Below are 25,330 nucleotides of genomic sequence, written 5' to 3'. Positions count from 1 at the left end.
GAAGTGACATTTAATCCAAGGAAAATACATGATACGTAGTCTAGGATTCCTTGTTCATCCATCATATAATGCAGTTCATGGGGATTAAATATCCCTCCTGTAAAGTTGTTTGAGATCAGCGTTGTTATTTGTTTTGCAAATGATCCTGACAGGGATGCTGAGTGCTATTGATTACCAATGGTTCTTTAAAAATTATTATTGTGCTGCAAATTATGAACCTTGGGATATCCAGTTATATGATAATGAAAAGGCATTGGCGTGTAATGACACATGCATCATAACAAATTTGCTCTTCCTATATAATGGAGATTGAAAGGGACATGATTTATGACCAATAGTATTAACTGCCTGCCATGGGACATCCAAGGTAATATGATGGAATTGCCTGGTTGTTCTTTGTGGCAAGAAGCATTAATGATTAGAAAAACCACTTAGGAAAAAATCAAGAAAAAACCCCTATTTTTTGAGCAAAATCTTTATCTTCCAGTTTAAAATAAGTAAACCACTCTTTCAATTCATAAATAGCTAAAATCCCTCTATCACTTTCCCATGCTGTGCTCCAGGAGCATCCACAAAGCCCTGCATAGATGGAAAACAATGTTACCAGTCCTAGAGGAACTGTTGGAATTGCTAGGAAAGCCTTCCCAGAGCTGCTGGCCATGGCTGTGATAAAAGTGCAAATGAGGGCCCTGAATCAGCTGGGAATTTCAATGTGCTGGTGCCCTTGAAGCCAATGGAGGACACTTGTGTTGAGTTGTGTGCTCTCATTCCTGATGATGAATGTGTGATAACACAACCCCTTGTCTTCTGGGCTATCCTGGTGTTTCCCAGCTATGTAGCTGAGGACTGAAAGCATGATGTGACTGATAACATGATGTGATTGAGGGGAGCCGAAGGGCTGCTTTGGGCCGTGGGGGCTTGAGCAGTGTCACAGGAGACTCCCCCACATTAGGCACTGTGCTGGGTGTTGTGACCTTGCCATGGCCACATGCTCTGGGCAGCTGTGAGGTGCTTTTGATTGCCTTTCCATCATGGCATGGCACAGAGGGCTGGTAGGGACGACTCGATGGGTAATGCGTTCAGGAAGGTGCGTGGTGTGAAGGTTAAATTGGATGCTTTTTACTGTGCTCTCGGCATCCTGCTGCAAATATTGGCAATGCAAATAAGCCTTTTTCTTATCATGCTGCTGATCTACAGTGGAGCCCACAGACAGTGAATGCTTGGGTCTGTGCTTCTGTATTATCATGCTCAGCAGTAGCTGAGCACGGAGAAATACATGTCCAGGAGCCAGTGCCAGCAGAAGCACATGTAAATCAAAAGGAAGGGAAAAACCTTTTCCCTGCTTCCTCCATCACCTTTTCTGTATCTTTTGTCATGAAGTCAAGAACGGCACCGAGAGCCAGCAGGCTGCCAATAGGAAGAAATACCCATGCTGTACCTGAACTGTCTATGGGCAGGAGACCTCCTCCATAGATTTATTTTCACCCTGTGTTAGTGTATTTGCTGTGCTGTAGTAGGGACACTTGCACAGTAATATCTTTAAAGATACTCAGCACTTGATAACCATGCTTTGGGTGAGGAAGGAAGGAGGGGTGTGCTTGTTTAGGTAATATTCTGCAAGCTGTATGACATCTAAAGATCCATCTCCAGCTTTCCATTAATCCCACTAGCCCACTTGGAAATTGGATGGAGGGATGTTGAAACAGCAAAAGGGATCTCGGAGCCCATACACGCACTAATGATCAGTGGAGCCTGCATCCCCCTGACCATGAGCATCACTGTGCTGTTACCCACCTTACCCAGAGGAATTATTCCCCTACCTGAAGTAAAAACAATGGCTTGGGATGAAGCTCCCAGGCTGTATCCTGCCAGCCTGGCTGCTCAGTGGAGAAGCTGAGGATGCCTGAACCCCTTCCTCCTGGAACAATGAAGAGCAAGTGCTCATTGAGGCAGCCCCGTGGAAGCAATTCACAACATAAACACCAGCACAGAGTAAAATTCTCCCCCTTGTGGAAAAGCTGCCCCTTGACTTGCAATAAAGTAATTACTATCGTGCTGTTTTCTCAGCCCAAGTCCTCTGCAGGTCACCGTGTGCTCTACCCAGTCTCGCAAGCTGTTTGCAACCGTGCTGTGATTCAGGAGTAGCTGGCAGCTACAGCGATGCTGTCATTAGGGAAGGGCCATGTATGGATGGGGCTTTGGTTTTGCAATAAACGTTAAATCCCAGGGCTTTGTCAGTGCTTCAGATATGAGATTCTTCACTTAGAGTGACAGAGAGCTTTTCAGAGGAATTGAAGTTTCAAGGCTGTGGAAGAAGCTGAGTCCAGGAGGGAAAATCACAAGGCAGGACTCAGAAATGCTTGCACAAGGGGCTTCTAGGGGTCTGCAGCCTGGTTTCTCCTTTGAAAAGGGGGTTTTGTCAATGGTGCATCAGGTTGGTGTTGACTTTTTCTAGGCAAGTCTTAAAATACCAGAGGTATTTGGGGGTACAGGTCATGAGTTTTGTCCTGTGACTACATGCATCCAAAGCAAGATCATCTGGCCCTTTAGAAAGGCAGGGGAGGATCAGAGATGGAGATATTTTAGGGGATGGGGACAAAGGCTTTTAATTCGTCTTCTTTATCATGCCCAGCTGAAGGTGGGTTAATGTACAGAACTGGCCTGGAGATGCCTTTATCAGGAGCATGCTTGACGTCTGCGGAGATGTGCACAGATGTGAACGTGCTGGGGAATGAGGTTGTTCCTATCATTACCATTGTAGGTAACCTAATCTGATGTCTGATCCAAACCCTCCCAGGAGGGCTCTCTTGCAAGAGCTCTTTGAATGGCAAATGCTTCACAGTGACCCAGGGGAGGCTGGGGTGGGAGAAAAAGAGCCCTTGTTTCTGTCAGATCTACTTGGTTGGGTGGACCTAAAAGTAGCAGGTATGAGTGCTATTGGCAGTGTCATCACCTTACTGCTTTGTGTCACAGCTGTTAGTGGGACACTGTCACATATATGGTTTTGGTGGGGGTGTCTTTTGATCCATAACTGCATCAAATTTTATGACAAAAGTCAGTGTAAAATGGTTGTGATTGGAGCTGTGTCCTTCAGCCCAGTAACTGGCTGCATAAGTAAGTCACCAAGTCAGTCTGCACAGCAGCAAAGTGATGCATAATTCAGGAGGGATCTCTGAGTGACACAGGGGACATAGGGGCTGCAGAGCTTTCACTGCATTGTGCAAAGCAAGTTGGTTGGGGTGAAGGGCCTCTTTGTCTCCCTGAATGCCCTAGGTCCTTACAGGGACCAGAACCACTGGGAATAAGTCTTGTGAATGTGGGCCACAAAGCAGGGAAGAATTTGCCCCCCTTTGGAAGGGTTTATCTGGAGAATGCAGATACACGAGCATATCCAGGTTGTCTGCCATAGCTTCTCTCCACCTTGGACTGTTGCCATTCCTTATACTACCTTCTTACCCCAATAGCATCACCCTTGCTGGGGGAGAGTGGGATGGGAGGCCCTCAGGGGCAATAAGACTGTGGCTTAGAGAAGGTTGTAAGAGGTTTGCTCACAGCTTAGGAAAAGTTTCTCCTTCTCTTGTGTGCTAATGTTGACTTTGAATTTATTTTCCCTGCTGTTGTAATGAGAGTCCAAGTGCTATAAAACTGCAGAGATCCTGACATTGGAAGGTAGCAGCCAGCATGCACTGTTTCTCTGGGAAAAGGGGACCCATCCAAATGGTTCCTTTATGTTTATTTTTGGTTTTGGCTTCTTTTTTTTTCCCACTGTATTCTTAAAACCTTCCTTTCAGAGCTTAACAGCTTAACCATTTCAAAATCATGCCAAGCGGAAATGTAGCATACGATTCTCTCACTAAACATTGTGCTGATCGCTCAAATGTATTCTGCATTTGTAGAAAAGCTGCAAAAAACTGGGCTGAAAGAGGGTGAGAATTAGCACTCGGATGAGGAGCCAGGTCTTTGAATGCTTAGGAAAGATCTGGGTAAGCAAACAGTGTTCGCTGTCACCTTCCTGCTCTGCAGCATCTCTTGTTGGAGTGGCTCATAGTAGTGTTGGTGGGCAGGCAGGTGCTGAAGAACAGATCTCAGTCCTGAGGCTGATACTGTCTTGAAACATGGGGCTTGGTCCTGGTTGTTGTTCCTTGATATCTGGATTATGCTCCAGGCTCTGCTGCCAAGTTCCTTGCTGGGTTTCAGCAGCTCCCTCAGTATCTTGGGCCTCCCTCTCTTTTCACCAGGAAAGGGATTACAGTACCAAAAATAGCCTATTTTCCAAGGAGGGGCTCTTTGTGACTTTTCTCTGTAAAATACATCTTTCTCCCTGTTACTGCAAGTGAAATACAAAGGGAATGTTATCCATCACCAATACTGATGTGCCGAGCTGGCAGGAAAACATTGCTGCTGGTGTGCAAAGGATGCTTTGTACTTGCACATGTGCCCTTCTGACACATCTGCCCTATCTGCATGTGCTGCTGAGATGCTGGAGAATTCAGGTCAGAAATGGCCCTTTTCTGCTTCCCCCTGGTGCTAATGGAGCTCCTCAGATGGGAGCAGATGACACTTCTGGGAAGCAATATGAGTGTTATCTGCTCATGGGATGCCCATAGCCCTTAGCTGTGGAGCTGAGCTCTGGATCGCAGCAGCCTCCGTTAAAGATGCTTTGAGCTGGAGTTTGCTCTTTCATTGTTGCTCTCAGGCTTGCAGAGTGAAGTAAGGGACAGCTGATGGTTATTAGTGGCTTTAAAATTAATAATGCTCTTTAGAATGTTTATGCTTTCATTAATAATAAATATAACACATGCTGTGTTGTATCTAGACCAAGATTGATTGCAAGGTTCCCAGGAGCTCCTGGGAGCTCCATGTTGATATGAGCAGGAGGTTCCTCAAATCGGGCCCATTTGGCAGAGGATATGGGAAAGGGCTCAGCTTGATTTCCATGAGTTTCACCTGTATAAATCCTGAGGTGCAGGGGACAAACAGGATCCTGTGCCCCGTCAGTCCCATGTACCTTTGAAGCAGCTCCATCACAGACCAAGAGTTAAAAGTGGTCCCGTGATTCATTTGTAATATTCCTAGGGGGAAGAGGAGGGTGTGTGAAGGTCTCTGGGCTGCAGGCAGTGATGAAGAGCATGGCATAGAGTGATGGTGCAGATTATGGATGAACAATGAGTATGGACACCCTGTTTGAAAAACCTGTGGCTATTTGGGATGTGGGGGAAGGGAGGAGAGCAATTCCTCAGTTTGTCACCTCACCACTCCCAGTTCAATCCCTGCTGGCTGATGTGGTTGGCACATGCAGAACAGCCTGGCTTGGTGGTTCAGTGGATGATCTCCAGCTAGTGCTATAGTCTGCTCAGAGCTAGGAGGTGGGGAGCATTAAAGAAGCTGGTGGCAAAATGTCTTGCCGTGATCTTCAAGGAACAATAATGAAGAGCACTTTCTGGTTTTGTTCACATTGTAGGCATTTTCCTCCCTCCCTTTCCAATTAATAACCATCAGGGGAAGAGGCTTTCCTAGCTTGTACAGGAACAACACTGAAGAAACCAGTTGCAGTCCTATTGTTGGAGAGCGTCCGGCTCCACTTGAGTTGTTTTTCCACTACTTGGGTAAATAACTTAAGACAATAAGAGGGACTGCTGAGAGGGTTGGCAATGAAATGCATCTCCTGGGAGATGGGGGCAATGTTGTTTATTGGTGGGGAGCTGCCTGTGCATGAGGGCTCATTCTTGCAGTTATGTAGAGAGAAGGGAAACAAACGGACTCTGTTTTAGCACTGGATTCATTGCAAGGAGATATGCCAGGGATCATTAGTGCCACAGCCATCATTATCTTCTGCTCAGATTAGTTTTTTCCATTTTTCTTTTTTTTAAAGGCATAAATAATGGCTGGTTCCTGTTAGATCAGATATGGACAAAATAATAGCAGTATCACAAAGATTGAGGTCTGCAAGATTAAATTTGAAAGGGAAGAGAAATGATAGCTTTGGCCCTGCTTGCTGTTATACCAGCCGTAGGGATAAATGACTGTATGCAGATAAGCAGGGCAAAAATAAAAGGGATGCTCAGAAAGACATGGCAAGAAAAATAGGAACTAATCAGCAGATTCAACCACTGTAATAATGCAGTAAACATGGAAAATTACATTATATTAGCTCCTCTGCTTCTCATTGTGTGTATTAGCCACAAAGTCATCGATAGGCAATTCTCTGTAAAGAGGCAGCGCTGCAGATATTGGACCTTCCCTCACCCGAGGGAAGACGTTTGTGATGGTAAACGGGAAAGTTGTCCTTCAAACTGTATAAGGAAGAAGTGGCTCAAGTCAAGCTGGAGAGATGCTTGAGGTCTCAGAGTTAAATATCTGCTCTTGGGTAAAGGACAGTTGGTCTGTTTGCCCCTAGTGCATAGGCAGTGGTAGATGCACAATGTGCTGATGCTTCATTGCAGTTCTGGTGTGGGAGAAACTGGTCTGCTGCAGATTTTATTGTGATATTTGTGTGTGTATGTATGTATATATACTTATACATATGTTTTTTACCAGTGAACTTGATTTCCACTTTGTTCAGCTTCTTGCAAAGAATGACAAGTAGCCATTGAACTCCCTTGAGTTCAAGTAAAACCAGCATACAACATTGTTTGCAAATTAGCTTCATCTCTCTGGCTCCCAGTTAAAGTAGGAACTGCTTGGTCCAGGGGCCCTCCCAAAATATCTCTTTAAGCCATGTAATGATTCTGACTCTCTCATGCCTGGTAGATGAAAGAAGATCTGTGATTTATTTTTAAAGCTTTGAACCCTAAACATGGTCAATCATAGGAAAAAAAGAATTAAAAAGAGAAAGTCCTGATAATACAAAGCTGGAGGAGAAGCAGACCTACACTTCACAGTAAAATCCCTTTTCTTTGCACTTTTTTATTAACAGCTCCAACTATGATCACTGCTTAAATCTACCTGCAACACAGGATGTTGGAAAATTACCGAGAGACAGCAACATCCTCCCCACTGCGTGGTGAGAAAGGAAGGATGCACCTTCAGGTATGGGCTGTCGTTCTGTTTTATCCTCTGTTCCCTGTTTGTGTTGCTCTAAACCTGCTTCTTGCATTGACTAGAAGGGGGGAAATAAGTTATTTGCAAGGGGGAAACTTCAGGAGTCTCTAAACTGTCTCAAGCCACAGATAAGCTGTGTGTCTGGGATATGCTCTGCATCCAAGCTCTGTCTGCTCTGCCTGACCTGGCAGAGGTGGTTAATAGTGGTGTTTTGTCCTACATTTGCTGTTTGGTCTTAATCTGCCCCTGTGGAAGTCAATTGTCCAACTCTTCTCAATGGTGACAGGGTTAGAGCAGCACTGGGTGCTCCTGCAGCAGGGGTGAGGAGCCAGCTCTGCTCTCCTCCTGCAGCAGCATTGGAAGGCCGAGCACATGCTCTGTAATTACCCCCTCCCGGGGTCAGGTTGAACATCACATATGAAATCACCACTTCCCCAGTGCGGAGTGTCTTCCCAGGGACTGCATGAAGGACTGAGCAGGATGAAGCTGCCTCGGCTGCTGCTGCTGCTGCTGCTCAGCCTTTTTAGTGCAGGAGCAGAGCTAGACACTCCTCCTGGGTTTTCTTAATCCAGCCTCAATCCATGCACTTCAAACAGGAGCCTTTTTTTAGGGCTGTGCTGAGCACTTGAGTCTCCCAACAAGCTGCTTTCATGCCTGTAAGGGCCAGAAACAAGCCAAGAAAAAGCCAGTTTTACTTTGCTTTGAAGAGGATAGGGATTGTTTCCCCTGCGCAGAGAAGGACAGAGGGGAACAGTGGTTCCCAGGAGGGGGAAAGGGAGGGCTGGTGGCTTCCTAAATATGGATTTTATGACAGTTATCACACTTCGGGCTCAACCCTGACAAGTCACTGTGCCTGAGACACTGGACCAATGTGGCAACTGGGTCATAGCCATCACATCCATCTCCCCAAGGGAATGAAAAGGGATTTCCAGCCACAGAGGCCAGTTTAAAACAAACCAGCCTTTTGCATCCTTTCCTAACTGTGAGAGTCCTGGAGCAAGCAAGGACCTAAGAACTACTTAATTCTTGGCAACTGGTCACCACTGCAGTGTTGTAGATTGGGGTTTCTCATTTATTTGGGTTGGTGTGTTGCTTGTTCAGTGGTTTGGGGCAATAACATGAATTAGATTATCTGTCATCTCAGTGTTTATAAATGCATGTTCAATGGGACTCATTGTTTTCAGTAGCACCCTTTTTTTCCATGGAGTTTGCCAATCCACTTTACATTTCCCCATTGCTGCGCTTGTGTTTCCTCCCTGCAGTGACCACTGGGGACTTGCAGTGGACAGAGTGCTCTTGCTTGGGGTTGGTTTTATCCTGGAGGCCTTGTAGGACATGGCAGTGTGTGAGCACTGGGGTCCCCAGTGTGTAATGTGGGCTGCAGACACTATGGTGGGACCTGGTGTCCTGACATCTGTGTTGGAGTGTGTCCATGCTGGTGGGTAAATGGGAGCAGCAGGATGTGTTGGGAGTTTGGATGGAGATGCAGGTTTCATTGCTGTAGTAGGTCTTCGTTTCATGGATGTGTTGGCCAGCACCAGGGTTTCCTTGTCTGTGGAAAGTGCTGGATATCTTAGAGAAACAGCTTAGATCAAGTTGCAACCACCGAGGGCTCTTGGAGTGGTGTTGGGTTCCTATCTGGATCTGGATTAGCTATACAGATACTTTTATACATATTCTTCAAAGATAAAGATGAAGAGGCAAAAAGGGGGATAGGTGTTTGAAGGGGGGTGGGTGACAGAGCTGCTCTCCTGGCACTGGGTAACCATTGTGCTGAACTTTCAGCTGGTTTTCTAGCTTTCTGCCATGTCTACCTCATCCATGGTGCTTCACCAGCACAGGTTTCACTATGGTGAGCTCTCCCAGAGCCCTCCTGAAGCCAGAGCTAGTTTATGTTTTCCCTTTAGCCTCTCCTGCACTGAAACAAGCAATGCACAAGTGTCAAAGCCTGACACCACGTGCCAAGAGGTGCTGAGAAGGTGGTGTTTGCTCCCTGCAACCTGCCATTCCCACCTTGTGTTTCCTGGGAGAGCTCTGACATCCTGCCAGGTCACAGGGGAGATGCTTTTCACTCCTTCCCATCCTGTATGTGATCCCTCACGTTATGGCACATCCATGCATGCCTCCCTTGCACCAGGGAACCCCATGTTAGAGCAGGAAAGCATCACACGATGCTGCACATTCAATAGCTCACTCTAGAGCAAGACAAGGGCTGAGTGATGCCTTTTAATATTTCTTCTCCTAATTATCCTCTTAATTACTCAATGAAATGCCCAATGAAACAAATCACTATAATTTCTGTTTTATTCTCTGCCTTTCATGGTTTACTTAAGGTCCATTAAGGAGGCACTTTCTCACAAGGGAATACTTTCCAGTAGATCATATGTACAAAACGGTTTTATGTTCCAATCCTGTGTTTCATCCTCATTTTCCGTGCCAGTTTGCTAATTACTGGGGATGCTGGTGGTTGGGAAGCACTGCCTCCCTTGCTGCCCATCCCTGCTGTGGTGAACTCACAACACAGTGCCTGTGACATCCCCACAGTGATGAGTTTGTGACATTGCCATGGCAACGGCCTGTGATGTCACTAGTGGGGATTACAACTTTGCAGAGCATCCAGGGGCAGGCAGCAGGGCTCTTCCATGGCTTTAAATAAACAGGAATTAAAATGTGGGGAAGTCCTTAAGAATGCTTTAGAATTCCCTGTGTTTTTACCAGTTTTTACTAGAGGGAAGCCTGGTGATGGGGCTGCCACCAGCAGTCACAGAATCACTGGATTGGTAGGGTTGGAAGGGACCTCTGGAGATCATCTACCCCAAAGCAAGGCCCCCTAAAGCAGGTTACACAGGAACATATCCAGGTGGGGTTTGAATGTCTCCAGAGAGGCATTCTCCATGACCCCCTGGACCATCCCCTGGCCTGCAGCAAGCCCAGATTTGGGGCTCTGAGCCCTGCAGTTGCCTATGTGAGGGATCCTATGGCCAAGGGCTGGTGCATTGGGCATCTCCCCAGCATCCCTGGGGGGCTGTGGGTGTCCCCCACCCCATGCAACTCCCTCTGTCTTTGCATTTCTTGGTGATACCATGAAGCTAAAGCAAACCTGGGACCCATAAGCCCTTCTTTCAGCTTTGCCCCCAGTCTGAACTGCTGTTTCCATTGGCTTTCTTAAGTGTTTTTTGTCTAATATACTATTAGCATAATAAGCTGCTGTTCATGCACAGACAGCGGGGGAGAGAGATTCATGTGCATACCTCTGTAGCAACAGGAGAGTCACGTAATCAAGACACTTTACTTGGCACCTGGGGAGGAAATCCAGCTCACACGGGCCAGTACCACAACCTGTGCAAGGCGTTTAAACCCATGGACACAGAACTTAAACAGGGAAGCCACCTGATTGATATTTATGTACCTTATTTTGCCAGCAGAAGCAAATCAAGCAGGCGGAAGAATCAATCTCTTTAGTTTAGCTTTTCTAAGGTAGGAATAAAAATGATATTTCAAAGGCTGGCGTGTCTCAGCTGAGCGGTGGTGGGGAAAAACAGGCGCCGCAGAACATACTGTCCTGTCTCCCGGTTTCTCAGATCATAACTTCTAAGCTGGTTTCAATAGAAATAAATGTTCAGTAGTTCCAGTGGTGGCCTTTGGAAACGGAGCTAATGGAACAAGGCAGAAAAATTGTTACAACATTTTGACAAGTGCCTACATATTTAATGCTGTGCACAGCCGTGCACCCATAGGAAGTGGTGCCCTTCGTTAGGGAGATGGAGTTCTCCTGTGGATGGGGGGAATTAGGCAAATGCTGTTTGAGCTGTGCTTTAGTAAACAAGCCAAGGGTGGCTGCAGCAGGCAAAGGGCTTGGTGGCATTTCCTGCACCAGGGACCTGGGGAGGAAGAGGATGGCCAGTTCTTGGAGAGACCTGGCAAAGAATGTGTAACGGTACCCTGAGCCAAGACAGGGGAGGTGAAGAGGCTGCAGTGATTAAATAGGATCTACTGAAATCCTTCCAAAGCAGGCTTAGGAATTAAGAGCCATCAATGTCACATTGAGGGTCACTCGCTGCAGGACACCTCTGGCCGGTGTCTGGCCTCCTGCTGTGCTTCTGTTTGGCCTCATCTGAGTGTGAGGAAAGGCATCCTTTCTTTTGGAGCCCACCCAGCCATTACTCTCTGCTATAGAACATTGAATCTCAGCAAGAAGAGCCTCTGAAAAGGAAACTTGTCTGGAGGGGAAGAATTGGACTGTGCATGCTGAGATTTGCTTTGGATTCGGCTGTCATTAGGAAGTTAACAACACGGGAAGGTGGTGGGGAAAGAAGAACATATTGGCTGGGTTCACATCGTCTTTGTGCAGCCACTGTCTGTACTTCCAGGCTGCAGATGCTGGCTGCGCTCTGCCTCCCCCGAGGGCTGGGTCCCCCATCCAGCTCTCCATGTGTTTCACTCAGAGTATTCACAGCCTGGTGTGATGCCTGTGCCATGGCAGCCTGTGCACATGTGCAGTACTCTGGTCTTGGGTAATACCCCCCCCTGACACCAGCATGGGAATGTTGGTGGGATCAGCCAGAGCCCACATGGAACCCACTGTGAAACCTGCAGGCATTCCCTGCCTGGGAGCAAGCTTATAATGGGGCTTGGCTGCTTTGGTCATACTGACCCACACCACAAGGGTACCCTGATTCATCTACTACCATGGAGCAGAAAGCCACTGATGCCACATACATGTGCATCCCCATTAACACTGCGGAGCAGGACTGACTTTCAAAGCCATGTGCAGGCAGCAAGCAGAGTCCTGGAGCTACTGGCCTGAGTGACAAACCTCAGTGTGATCTGGGACTCCCACTTGGGGAGGGATTTCTTCTTTCTTCCCTCCCCTCTGCCTCCAGGAGCAACTGGTCACAGCAGGGAGACTTTCACACATCATTAAAGCCAAGTGTCCAGCTCCACACAGCCATCAACCCCAATCATAGTGATTTAAAAGGCAGCGCTTCCTTTAATCACCCAGGGATGCTCACATGTAAGAAGGAGGGGGATGGAGTGATGGGTTATGATGCCAAGACCCACTGTATTAAAAAGCAATGGCTCCTCGCCTGTGCATCAGCCCCGGAGCAGACCTCACAGACCTGGTCTGTCTGTTCTCATTTGTCTTCATGGATGATTGGAAGTGGCCATGGGTCTGTGTCCGCATGAGCAGGGCCCACGGAAGAGCTGCTGTCTACAGGTGAGGCCTCGAGAGGTGATGTATAAAATTGTTCACAAGCAGGAGAAAGCCTCAGCATCAGCATTTCTGTCTCACAAGGTGGAAGCATCTGTCTGCACAAGGACCTGAGTGCTGGAGGTGTCTGAGAGAACTGCGGATGCTGCATCAACCTGCAGCTTCACAAATCCCCTCGGAATGAACCTGAAACCTCAGAGCTGTGCTTCACCTCTCGCTGTCCCAGCCAGCAGCCCTGACCTCAGCTGTAAAAGTGCATCTGGGCTTCATGCAGTGATGCAGGTCTATGTGCAAGCACCAGGAGACATCCAGGCATAATGTTATTCATTTCTAAACAACATCCATAGCCCTGCTTACCTGCAATGCCACGTACACACAGCACCGTGAGGTGTATGCCGTGTTTTCCCCTCTGTGCCACCACATGACCTTCTCTTGGCCTTCTCCCAAGGCTTGCCATGTGGATACGGAAAGGACAAACACATGAGAACCATCAGAGAACTACTAAAACACCTGACTGCAGGAGAATCAATGTCCTTCCCAAATGCTCTGCCATTCACAGAGGTGCTTCCATAGTGTCCGTGTCTTGGAGTTTTCAATGCTTATGATTTGTCCAAGGGCAGCTTTGCAGAATGTCAAGGTATTTATCAAAATTCCTTGGGATGGGCTTCAAGTTTTAATTAAAGGAACTCGTTACAGGGGTTTTTTTATTCCCCTCTCCCAGTGGATGCTCAATACTTTCTTCTAAGAAAGCAAATGGTTTGTCAAGGATAAAAAACGCCTGCCCCTCTGTTTTTACCACTTTATTCCATCTTTTTGGCTAACATGATTTCCAAGACAACCCTGTGAGCCCCTCCATGAAGCTCAGCAGCCTTGTCTCTCATCATCCACTGAGTGTGCAGCACTACCAAGACTGGCCAAGGCAACGTGCATGCGCCGCACAGCCAGGATCCACACATGCAAAGACGTCTACAACCCTGCATGGATAGCCAAATGGTGCTACAGATAAGGTCAGTGATTTGCAGACACCCTTCTGCCTACCCTAACACAGTGGCAATGCAGGCAAAAGCTGCTGTTAAACTCCGAAAATCAGGAAACGTGCTTGTGAAGCAATCAGGTTGGGGTTCTGCCCTTACTGCTGCTAATTAAGGACTGATAGGACTGAAGGCGATGGTGTAAGAGACAGCCATGACATCCTTCTGGACTTTTATTTGACCTCTGCCTTTCACAGTCTTCCCCTTTGTTCTTTCTCATTGATTTTAAAGGCAAGTCTTTGATGGGAGGCGACAAAACGTTGCTTAACTAGACGTTTTTTGGCACAAACATTTGCCTTTTGGAGCTGCTCTCATCTGTTGGGTAAACATGAAATTATCTTCTTTGACTGGAACTGATCCTCTGGAGCCATGTTATTCCACTGGGGAGAGGTATTTTCACCGATTTTCAATGTGGATTATTTTTGTGACTGACTGTAATAGTTTCTTTGGTGTATTAGGGCTTATTATGTCAGGATTTATTTAGGCATGAAGTGATTCGACATGCTGTAGTCCTGGAACTTTCCTTTGCGTGCTGAAATCCACGAGGCACAAAGATCCAAGATCTGTAGGCACAATGGAAACAACCTCTCTGCAGCCAGACCCACCTCCCAAGGTCAGCTTTCCCCAGTTGTTTTGTAACTGCTAAAGGAGCAAATTTAAGGGAGCAAAATTCCTGACAAAAAACAGGTAAAAATTCATCTAAGTGAAAAAAACTATATAGAAAATCCTCCTAGAAAGAGAAGAGGACCACAAAGCACCTTCAGAGGAGCAGAACAGACACTGCAAACTCCCTGGCATCAGCAGAGGGGTTAGTAGCAGAAAATGCAAGTGAGGATTAAATGTGGATTATACTGCAATGATGCTGAAACATCATCAGTACTGAGACACGTAACAAAGGGCATAATTTCCTTAGCAGTTGAACTGCTGGACCAAAAGTAGTCCTGAGCATCACTCTTCAGGTGTTACTTATGAAGAGGCAATGAGTACATTAGCTAAAGCAGTGTGTTGTGGAATGTGGTGATGCAAACAGGTGGACCTGCTTTTCAAAGCTACATGTAATATGGACTTTTGGCAACCAGTCCTTCATCAAACCCTCCTCATGCTCCACCACATATCAGAAGAAAAGGTTCACTTAAAACTTCTCAGTGCTGTTCGTGCCATGTAGAAATGAATAGGTGACACTGGTGTTAAACTGGTTGCTGTTATAGTTCCATTAACATCATTAAAATCATCCAGGACCTTTGGTTTATGGTGCTCCTGTCTTGCTGGGATTGAGAAAGAATTGAGGCTTTTTTGGTTTTGTGATCTCAGCTGAGCAGGACAAGCACCAATTCAGATCAAACTTTGACCTGTAGAGGTGGATGAGAGGCATGGATTGACTAGTTTGCATTTACTGAGGTACTGGAGGCATGGAAATGAGGATCTTATTTGCCCCCATATCCCACCATTCTCTACACGGTTCAATGGGCATCTGACTTCCTCAGCCTTAAGTGTGGATCATGCTCTGCTTAGGCAAAAGGTGGCATTTGCAGCCTGCTGAGGAGACTCATCCAGTTACCTTCACAAGCTGAGACCCTGCAGGGATGCAGGTGTGAAGGGAATGAACCCTCCCCACCACAACGCAACAAGCAAGGCTGCTCTTGCACCCTGTGTGCGGCAACAGGGTGTCCATAGAGCCCCTGGCAAGAGCCCTGGGGTTGGGGAAGCATAGGGCTGTCTGTCCATCTCCATCCTCTCCCACCTCACAAGCCCAAGTTAGCCTCAGCTTCTTTTGGCAGCCCAATTCCCTGCTCCAGCAAGCACTCGGCTGGCTGGGAGGCGGCAGGGAGAGGAACACTCTGTTCAGCAGCTGCACATTCCATTAATTTAATGAGGATTTTGTCTTTTTTTTTTTTAATTTTTTTCTTTTTTTTTTTACAAGGCAGATGGTAAAATAGCTATTTTCTGTTGTCTAATAAATACCATCAGCAAGGCAGAAAATGTGCAATCTCGCCAAGCCTTTTCTCATTCCTTGCCCTCCTGTACCACTGTGTTTCCCTCTCCTCGGTTGGCAGCTGGTGGAGCTGGGTGGTGGGATTGGGAGGGAGAGCTGGGACGCCAAAGGCAAGCCCAGAATTGCTGGTGGGACCTGTGCAATGTAACAGCATCTTCCCTGGATTGGGCAGAGCCTCTGTGTCCTGCTGGGAAAGCTGAGCTCTGGCAGCCTTCGCTGATCCAATTCTCACTTCATCTGATTGCAGTAATAACAACTCACTCAAATTTCCTGCCTCAACCTGAAATCTTCCAACTCTGCAATGCAAATAATATAATGTGTGATGAGGAGCCCGATGACGGGGATAATAATAATAATAGTGATGATGCCTTTATTCAATGAATGAGTGAATCAAGCAAGCAAAAATAAATGGTATTCAGAGCCTGAAAATCAATAGGAAGAGAAATCAGGAGGAAATGCAGGGGAACTTGCATCTCTGAGGGAGCGCTGTCCTTAGGAATGGCATGAAGGAAAGATAAGCCAAGCCCTTTTGGGCTGGGCATTCATTGTTAGCCTGTGTTGCTCCTGGGCTTGCTCCTTTCCTGTCATTACATTGCATTTGCGAGCTCATCCCTGCTCTGTGCCTGATCCCAGCTTCTCTGTGATCTCTTTGCCCCCCTTGATTTACGGCTGTTGTGGGCTCTCGGAATGTGTCTAAGCAGTTGGCAGGCTACAGACCTGACCTGGGTTTGGGTAATAACTTGTCTTTTGTGCCATGCCCAGGAGGTTGGCCATAAAAAAGCTCCAGACATCAATTTTCCTCTCTACCGGGATGGAATTGCAAAATGATGAGTTGGTCTTTGCCCTCATTTATCTCTTCTTTCCCTTTCTCCTCCTCTTTTTATCTTTCTCTTTTCTCCTTACCCTACTGCTCATTGCTCACTTCTTCACTCCCCTTCCACTATCTCCTCCATCATTTATTAGCCTCCCTCCCCTCTGCGCATCACTGCTGCTTCTCTCTCCCCCTCCTGCCCTTTTCTGCCTCATTTTTCCTATGTGTTTCTTTCCCATCTCAAAACTTCCATGCTTTTTCTTGCTGTGCATAGCAGTTTGATATCTATATTCATAATAGCCTGCTAATACAGTAATTCTACAAGATACCCTTTAAAAACCTAAAGCCTTGTCAGGCAGTAAAACTCACCTTTTAACTTGGCTTCCTCTTTATCAGGGATTCATTTCAGAGAGGATTTCCATGTGCACAGCTCTGCCACTGTTAGTAAAAAAAGGATTAATTCCTGCAACAGGTGAATATGTTTTACAGCTCTGGTGAGCAGAATATAGTCCCCTCTTCCTGCTGGTACATGGGGGATTTAATCACCTAACATGGTGCTTCTCTTTGTGGAGCTTGTGTTTAAAGGTTTGGGCTACATCCCTCTACCTGTTATGCAGAGACCTCCGGGAGACTGGCCTCTTTTACCACTGTGGTACTCCCATGGAACCTTTGCTTTATCCAAGGGATATTTGCTCTCTATGAAGAGATGCAGTGTAGCAAATTTGGAGCTGACATCCTGTTCTCTCAGGTGGTACTGGCATGGGTTCAGGATGCTCTTCCCCAGCATCAGCCCTGCCCTGAGCATCTCAAACACTTGGATCTAGCTGAAGCTTCCCATGCCTCCTGCCTGTCTCCCCAAGTAGTGCTTGTTCAGATGAGGGTCTGGCACAGCTTCTGCCTGGCAGTGTCCTTTCTCTGAGTTCTCAGAGTGGAATCTTCTATAAGCCTAAGGGAAAAGGACAAACTCCTCCTGCCCTTACCTCTTTTGATGGTGTCTGCAGCTTTGTGTTGCATTTAAATCTCTGCAAATCTGTTAGTGGATAAAATATGCAGAAGGGAAATTGAATCTGGCATGCAACTGTACTGAGAGGTACTTGAGGCACCTGGGAAACGAAATCTTTTCCTCCTTTTGCCCCAACACCTCCAACAGGACCTGCCATGGTCAGTAGGGAAATAACAGTGTCCTAAAGTCCTCTCCATCTCCAGCGCATATGGGTCTGGGAATTGGAGGGATGAAGAAACCAGGTTATTGTCCTGTACTGCAGATACTGTAGAAGGACTGACCTCTCTTGGGCTCCCCCTGTCACTCAGTCTCCCTGTTGGTCCCTAGACATGGGTAGAATAGGTAGCATTGCATGTGGTGTGTGGTTTCTCTGCATTAACAGCTGAGGTAGTGGTGTCTTGAGGGGGCACATTGAGTGTGATGGCAACAGGCGGTGAGCATCCCTTGAAGCCGACAGCAGGCAGCAAGCAACTGACTGCCAGTTCCTGGTTTGTTGTTGCCAGCTAATCCCAGCATGGATACCCCAAGTTTCACCATCCCTAGCGGGTTACTGAGCCATGAGGCAGGAGATGGCACTGAGTGGGGAGACGTGACTTGCAAATCTTCCTGCCAGGCTGTTTTCTGGATAGCACAAACCTGGAATACTCTCCCTTGCCAGGCTGCCAGCTTTAGAGGCAGGAGATGAGGTCGGAGATAATGTGGCACATCTAGTGCCAGGTATTCCAGAATTTCTAAGTACATTGCAAACAGGCAGCTACAGGGCAGCATTGCTCTTTCCATTTCACACGCAGGAAGGCCCTTGACAAGTGGTGAAGTTCCCTGCCAAATCACGTCAGGGACCATCATCTCCATTTTATATTTACAGAACTTCGGGACAATTGCTCCCTGTGCTCCACTGGCAAAATAGTAGAAATCATTCATCTTTTCTAAGAGTAAAGAGCCTGATTTAACAGAGATTCTACTCTGGAGTACGTAAACCTCAAAAAATGGTATTTTTCAAGAGCAGAGTCTGCCCAGCTCCACATGAGACAGGGTCTGCAGCAAACAACATGGCCAGAACATGGGGAGAGAGTCTGCAGACAGAAGGAAAGATAACAAAGGACTGGGGTGAGGCATATTACCTTGCTGGCTGAGTTGTGGGGTGTCTTTCATGCATCGTTGAGTACAGCAGTGGTTGCCATCTGGTCCACCTTAATCATAGAATCATAGAACAGTTAGGGTTGGAAAGGACCTTAAGATCATCCAGTTCCAGCCCCCTGCCATGAGCAGGGACACCTCACACTAAACCATGGCACCCAAGGCTCTGTCCAACCTGGCCTTGAACATTGCCAGGGATGGAGCATTCACAATTTCCCTGGGCAACCCATTCCAGTGCCTCAGCACCCTCACAGTAAAGAATTTCTTCCTTAGACACAATCTAAACCTCCCCTGTTTGAGTTTCAACCCATTACCCCTTGTCCTATCACTACAGTCCCTAATGAATAGTCCCTCCCCAGCATCCCTATAGGCCCCCTTCAGATACTGAAAGGCTGCTATGAGGTCTCCACGCAGCCTTCTCTTCTCCAGGCTGAACAGCCCCAACTTTCTCAGCCTGTCTTCATATGGGAGGTGCTCCAGTCCCCTGATCATCCTTGTGGCCTCCTCTGGACTTGTTCCAACAGTTCCATGTCCTTTTTATGTTGAGGACACCAGTGTGGCACAACAGCAGAGCAAGTGGACAGAGAGGCAGAGATCTCCATCCTTGGAGGTCTCCAGGACTCAGATGCACTAAGCCATGACTGGCCCAGGTGGTCTTGGAGATAACTCAGAGGGCAGCTCACGCCTGCATCCAAAAGACAGGGATCTTTCACCTTCCCTTCTCCTCAATGACATGTCTGGAAGAGACAGCTACCCCAAACTGTGGCTTACTTGTGTGTTGAGGGAAAAGCCAGAGAAAGCAGAGTGAATGTCACCTCATTACAGCTGATAAGTGAGGTTCATTACAGAAAAGGAGGTCTATCAGTCTTCTTGCTCCTGAGGGGACTAGCTCTTCAGCAGGAATAACAGGGGGGGATTTTAATGGAGTTAACTGAAATTTCCACCTGGGAGATAAGACACTGGCATTCACCTGAAGAGGAGAAAACATCTAGTTTTGAGAGAAAATCCCTCAAACCCTGAGAAAATGTAATTTACTCAAAGTAGAAGGGGGAAGCTCCTGTGACACTGGATTCCTGCTGGAATGGAGGCTGTGTGCCTGGGACCGTGTGTGGGGTTGGTCAGGTTACAGCAGATGGATTAGCTCTTTCCTTTTGTGGAGGGTTATCTGGATAATTTGGGAAGGAGATACCTGTGTGTGTGTGATGGAGAGGTGACTTTGTGTGCATGGGCGATGTAACATCAGTTCCCTATATGCAGATATCTATCTCATTCTGGAGATTTTTGGGGCTGACATGCAAAGCAGTGGTGCTGGTGTCCCCAGAGAAAGAGCAACGGGTGATCTCAATAAATATGCCTGGAGAGTCCCACTTGCTGTTCTATCAGAAACAATACTGCTTTTAACTCCCACCACACTTGGTTAGGTGGCTGCAGCCCATTCCATAAGCATGGAGACACATCACTAGCACAGCAAACCCCAATTAGTTCTGGAAGCAGCACATGCAGGATTGAGCTTGCGCCCCAAGGCAACGGTGGGGAAACCAGGCTTGAGAAGTGTTTGTTTCCCAGGGCAGGCAGAGAGTGCACCCAGTGCTGGCACTTGCAGAGCCCTGTGGCATTCCCGAGGGGAGCAGAGGCTCTAGCTGGTCCCAGGAGGGTGTTTCTTTGCTAATAGCTGATTCATGAGCTGGTGTTGCTGGGATGTGATAACTCTACACAGTGCTGTAGATTAAAATCCCAGTACCAGCTCAGCAAACTCCATCCTTCTTCAGATGCAAACCTGAAGTCCCCTTGTAGCCATATCCCCACTTTTTCCAGCTTCCCCCTAGATGGAGTGACAGTAGCTTGATGACACATCCCTGGTGGCCAAAAAGCCATTTTCAAGCAGGTTTTGCTGCTGATACTGAGTTGTGTGCTATCTTTGCTTCCTGTACTGTGGTCCAAGGCTGCTCTGGGTCTGCCCATGACAGCTGCAATCACTGCCAGGACTGGCATCTTTGACTTACCCTTAGCCATCAGTTTTCCCCTTCTCTCACCTGGGGGTGAAACCCTTCTTCCAAATCAGCTTCTATCATCTTGGCTGCAATGGGAAACCAGTTTAGGAGAGGGGATGCTTTGTTATAGAAGAAATCCTTTCCTGGGGGGAAGATTCAGGAGAGGTTTCAGCAAATAACACCCAACTTCTGTGTGAAACAGCATCAAACAGTGGGGGTTGCTGAGGTACAGATGCTGCTTCCCCACAGCAGTGGTACCCACCAGAGCCCTCAGCCCCAGTCCTGGCCCAGTAGCTGCTCTGCCCTCTGACTCCCTGCTCCAGGAGCATCATTAACCTTGTGGTAAGTTGAAAGTTCAGTCTTAAGAACTGTGCAATAATGCCAAGCCTCATACAAGGGTAAAAATAGCCCTAATAATTTAGGCAATTAGTTAATTAGCCTCATTTACTTGAAAGCATAGAGCGGCATGGGAAGGCTTTTCTGCTGGTTTTGTTACACTTTCCCCATTCACTTTGTTTGTTTTTTCCTTGCTATTTTCTCTGCTTCCTGACATAGATACAGGAACCCAAGGCACTTCAAAGTGATGTATCCAGGGAAGTGAATGCAAGCCAGGACAGGATGCTGCGCAGAGCCAGGGCACTGCTGCAGGGAAGGAGGACTGGTTGTGGTACCCGGGCTTCATGTGTCATTATGTCATACTGGGAAGGCAAAGTTTCTTTGCGTGCTCTCCCTGCCCTGTTGCACCTCTGACCATACATCACAGGTGAAGGATGTGATCCTAAACATGGCACATTCAAGATGACTCACAGCTGTTTTCTGGATATCCAAAGATCCTTGCTCTGCACCTCACTGTTCATAGCATTGCTCTTTTGTTCCCAGCTGGAGCAGTTTGTGCTAGTCCTTATCTAGTCCTTAGACTAGAACTGACTGACAGGTGAAAGGAGGCAAGATACAACAGGCATTTACTGGGAGGAAGTGGGACATGGGAGCAGCACAAGGCTCAAGGCAAGGAGATGAGGTTGGTTCTTGATGTGCTGGCACAGCAGCATCCCACTGTTGGCATGTACCTGCCAGCCCCATGGTGACTGCATCTGTGGGTCCTCACTGCTCCCACCCAGCCCCTGTGGACTATGTATGGTCTCCAGGCAAAGCTTCTCAAAACCTCTCTGCCTGTTGCATGGCTGCACAAGCTCACCTGGTTTGGGAGAACTGGTGGTCAGATCCCCTCTGTCCTCCTCTGACTTAGAGAAGCCCCATTCATTATTGACCAGTGGGAGCTGAATGAATTGTCTTCTTGAATTGTTTCTGAAGGTATTAGATCATCCCAGATTGTTCATCTTCCCCAGAAATGACAGCTCACAGGCACATGGGAATAAATGGTGCCTTGGAACAATTTCATTGTTTCTATTCCAGGCAACAGGAATTCCTCAGATCTTGACATCAGTCCCCAAACCCTGGCGTGTTAGCATAACCTCCAGACAGCTATGAGTTTCTTGACCCAGAAAAAGGATGGGATTTATTACAAACCCTGGGAGACTGGTGTCCTTGCAGCTCATGTACCCTAATGGTGTGCAGCATATTGTGTGCTCCTCTGGCTGGAATTTTCTTGTCGAAACAGCTCTCTGTCAGCAAATGCCACTTCTACGAAATGGGCTTTTGTGTGTGAAATCAAATCAGTGTTGATTAATTTTCCTTTTGGAAAAGAGGGAAAAAAGAGCCCTGTTAAAAATGTCAAGATGCTTTCTCTTTACATTCTCTGAAGAAGGGCTTTAATGCTTTATCTCTTAATGACCTTTGTTTAAAGCCTTTGTATTTTATAAGAAATACTCAAAAGGGATGAAGCAAAACGAAGTGTTAAATGCATTTTGAAGAAAATTCATAATTTCCATGCGATTTTTAGGTTTTATTTAAAGGGAGGCAGGAATCACACTGCTTTTCTCTCTGATTTTGTGCCTTTTTGTCCTGAACCAAGCATACTTTCCAAGGCTCCCAGCTCCCCCCTGGCTGACACATGCCAGCCTCTCTGACTATGCTGTGTGCTGTGGGGACAGCATTGACTCCTGCCTTGACCCTGCTCACACTGTCAATTCTCCCTTGACGTGATGGTGCTGAAGCTGAGCATAGGGGTCAACGGTATGAGCCCTGCTTGAGGCTGACACCACTCTCTGCAGCATTGGGACCTGAAGGCAGGTCTGCTTTCAGCTCTAGCAGCTGCTATGTGTGTGTTTGCTGCATCAAACCAGGATGATGGCATCTCAGAGCTCCAACTCAAGCCAACATGGTCATGCCATCAAACCATGGCTGCACCCCACTCCCTTTGGACAGCAAATTGCTCAGCCATCCTCAGGAGCTCTCAGCCCTGACTCCCTCATCTCCTCCCTAAGTGCTGCTACCTTCACAGGGATGTTATCTCATGCTGAGTGCAGTGTTCCACAGCAACACTGCCTAATCAAAAAGCTTAACAAATATTGCCTTAGTTGTCATTACTTTCCTTTAATGAGTGTCTCTCATTTGACTGGCTAAATTGGACCAGCATCTAGCATGAAGGATCATTATTTTCTGCAAGGCAGAGGTGATGGATCAGCCTGTGCATAGGACACCTAATGCTAAAGTCCTGCCTTTGTTAAGAGATGCAAGGCACCAGGACTGCATGACAGAGGATGTATTCATGGAGACAAGGAGTTTGCATCTGTGCAAAGTGAATGTAAATCATTGTGGACCATAGTGTAGCCCTGGTTGTGCAGCACACACAGTGTGCCTAGTGCAGGCTGCAGCTGCAGGCTGGGAAGGCAGGAGAGGAACACAGGATGCTCGAGGCAGGAGAAGATGACACCGAGACGCAGTCAGTTGGGGCAAAGCTTTTATTGCTATGGAAGCTTATTTTTAGAGCTGGTCTACATTGTTTCACAAACATTAAGGGTTTTTGTTTGGGGATTTTTTTTATCCTGGGAAAAAGGTTTTTTTGACCTACATAAAAAGGTTTGCATCAAGCTTTTGCATCCTTCAATATTACTCATAAAACTTTCTGAAAAAATAGGAAAAGAAACAAAAAGTTGTTTCAAGTTATTTGAAACTAAGGGGAAAAAAGTTCTCTCTGATTTTTTGTTGATTTTCCTTCCCTCATTCCCTTTTTCTTTGGCTTTAAGTAAAAAGCAGGGTAGTGGGAGGTAAAGGAAAAAGGAGTCATTAAAGGAAACTGAACATTCCTACTTTCTTCTTGAAAGAACAAGAGTTGAACTGGAAATGTTCTTTCAACTTAAATAAAAAAATCAGGGAAAAGTTTTGGCTGAAGGATAAATACAAACGTTTCCAGTGAAAATGATCTGAGGGGAGAACAATTGGTTTGGAGCATTTCTCTTTCCCATCCCCTTAGTTGTACACTTAAAAGTGTGAGCTGTAGAGATCACAGCCAGCCAAGGTTTGGGTTCCTCCTTGGGACAGCGACTTTCCTGCTGTTGTGTGGGGAAACAAGATCTATGGATAAGGGATGCAAATTCAGCATGGTTTTACCCACAGGCTAATGGACCCACATGGCCACTTTTAACCCCCAGAGCTGGAATTTCACCATTGTCAGGACAAGAGCACTTGCTCGTGGTTGATGAAATCTGTCTTAACTGAGGCTATGTGGGACAGTTTCAAAGTCATCGAGCCTTTATTAAATCTACATCTCTTTCCATTGCATTGCTTTTCATTTTCCTGGCACTGCATCCCTCTCTGCCTTCCGACACATATGTCTCTTGCTGGAATCTCTTCTCCCAGCCTCCAGCGCTCAAGCAGCTGAGCAGTGTTTGTGTGTGTCTCCAACAAGTAGCCTCTGAGCCTGACAAACGCATTAGCTGCCTGACCTGTTTCCAGCCAGGTGTGAAAGGATGCAGTGGCTCTGGCTCCGCTCCACCTTTGCTGACCATGTGAGGAGAGGCAGGAGGCTTCTCCTCTCCCCACCAGCTTGCATCATTCAGGTCTACTTAAAGATTAAAAAACAAGGATAGGAGTGGTGAGAGGATAGACAGAGCCAATCACGGGGAAAGCTGGGCAGATTAAAAGGCATTTACTGGGCTTTCTGTACTAGAAATGAAAGAAAAACCCTTCAATTAGCTGTCTGCCCGAGGAGCTGAGCAGGAAGGGATAAAAGCTGAGATGCTTTTGCAAGAGCAAAGGGAAATTGCCAGCCACGAGACAGTCTGTGGGCTCTGAGTAAGGCGGTGTTGGCAGAGGGGTGTTCAGCATGTAGTGCTGCAAAGGGGGGACCTTCCCTTAGAGAGTGGGCCAGAAAGGCTTCTGATTTGTTTGAGGCTCTCCTTCTTGGGAACAGCCCACTGCTGCAGTCCTAAATTCATGCTCAGAGAATGGGAGCTTCCCTTTGGCAAGTGCTGGTGCTTGTGTCTGGAGCAATAAGGTTGCTTATGTGCTCAGGGAGGTGATGTGGCTGCTGGGCAGCATGATTGCATCTCATGATCCTCATCCTCCAGAGCCAAGGGCCTCCTGCCCCCATACCTCCATGTCCCATATATCAGCACACCCAACCCCAGTTCTTTGGGTCACTTATCACCGTTTTATGAAGCAAACAGGGCAGCTGGGAAGTGAAGAAGCAGATATTCTGCCTCCCCATGCTTTGAGCATCCTCTCCTTGCACACACACAGAGGCTCCCTTCACCTAACAAACAATTATTTAACAACGTATGCAAATGGTATAATTACTGTTATTTGTTTAGCTGTTATAAGTGTTTGAAATGTAAATGTCAACTTTGGGATTTTAGCAGGGTACGTGTGTGTTGTTGTTGGCTTTCTCTCTCATCCGTGTGTTCTCCCTGGGTTGCAATTTGATGAATTTCTCCTTGTCCTAGAAAAAAAACCCTAATGTGATTTCTCTGCGATTACAGCAGAAGATGCCGAAGTGGGGATTACTCACAGTAACTCCTCTTACTTAGCAGAGCTGAGTGGGAGGCAGGATTCATTACACCGAGCAGAGAAACAAAGAGGAAATATCTTGCAGCCGACTGCTTGTGTCTGCTGAGGTGCCATCCTCCCTGGTCCTGGGGCTTCCCTCCTTGGAAAGCAGGGGGTCAGCAAGGGCAGCAGTGGTGATGTTGGGACCTTGGCACTGGGCTCAT

General features: G+C 47.1%; 1 protein-coding gene across 1 annotated transcript in view; it reads left to right on the top strand.

The window, feature by feature from the left end:
- The window catches only part of ELFN1 (extracellular leucine rich repeat and fibronectin type III domain containing 1), a 105,188-nt gene that overhangs the window by 14,955 nt on the left and 64,903 nt on the right, over nucleotides 1-25,330 (top strand). The window contains exon 2 of the mRNA XM_034065782.1: nucleotides 6,917-7,029. The gene's annotated coding sequence lies outside the window, so the exon portion shown is untranslated. The remainder of the gene's footprint in view (nucleotides 1-6,916; nucleotides 7,030-25,330) is intronic.

This window comes from Melopsittacus undulatus, chromosome 8 (assembly GCF_012275295.1).
Source record: "Melopsittacus undulatus isolate bMelUnd1 chromosome 8, bMelUnd1.mat.Z, whole genome shotgun sequence".
Lineage (NCBI taxonomy): Eukaryota > Metazoa > Chordata > Aves > Psittaciformes > Psittaculidae > Melopsittacus > Melopsittacus undulatus.
Note: the sequence above shows the minus strand (reverse complement) of the source record. Positions and strands in the feature narration are given on the sequence as shown.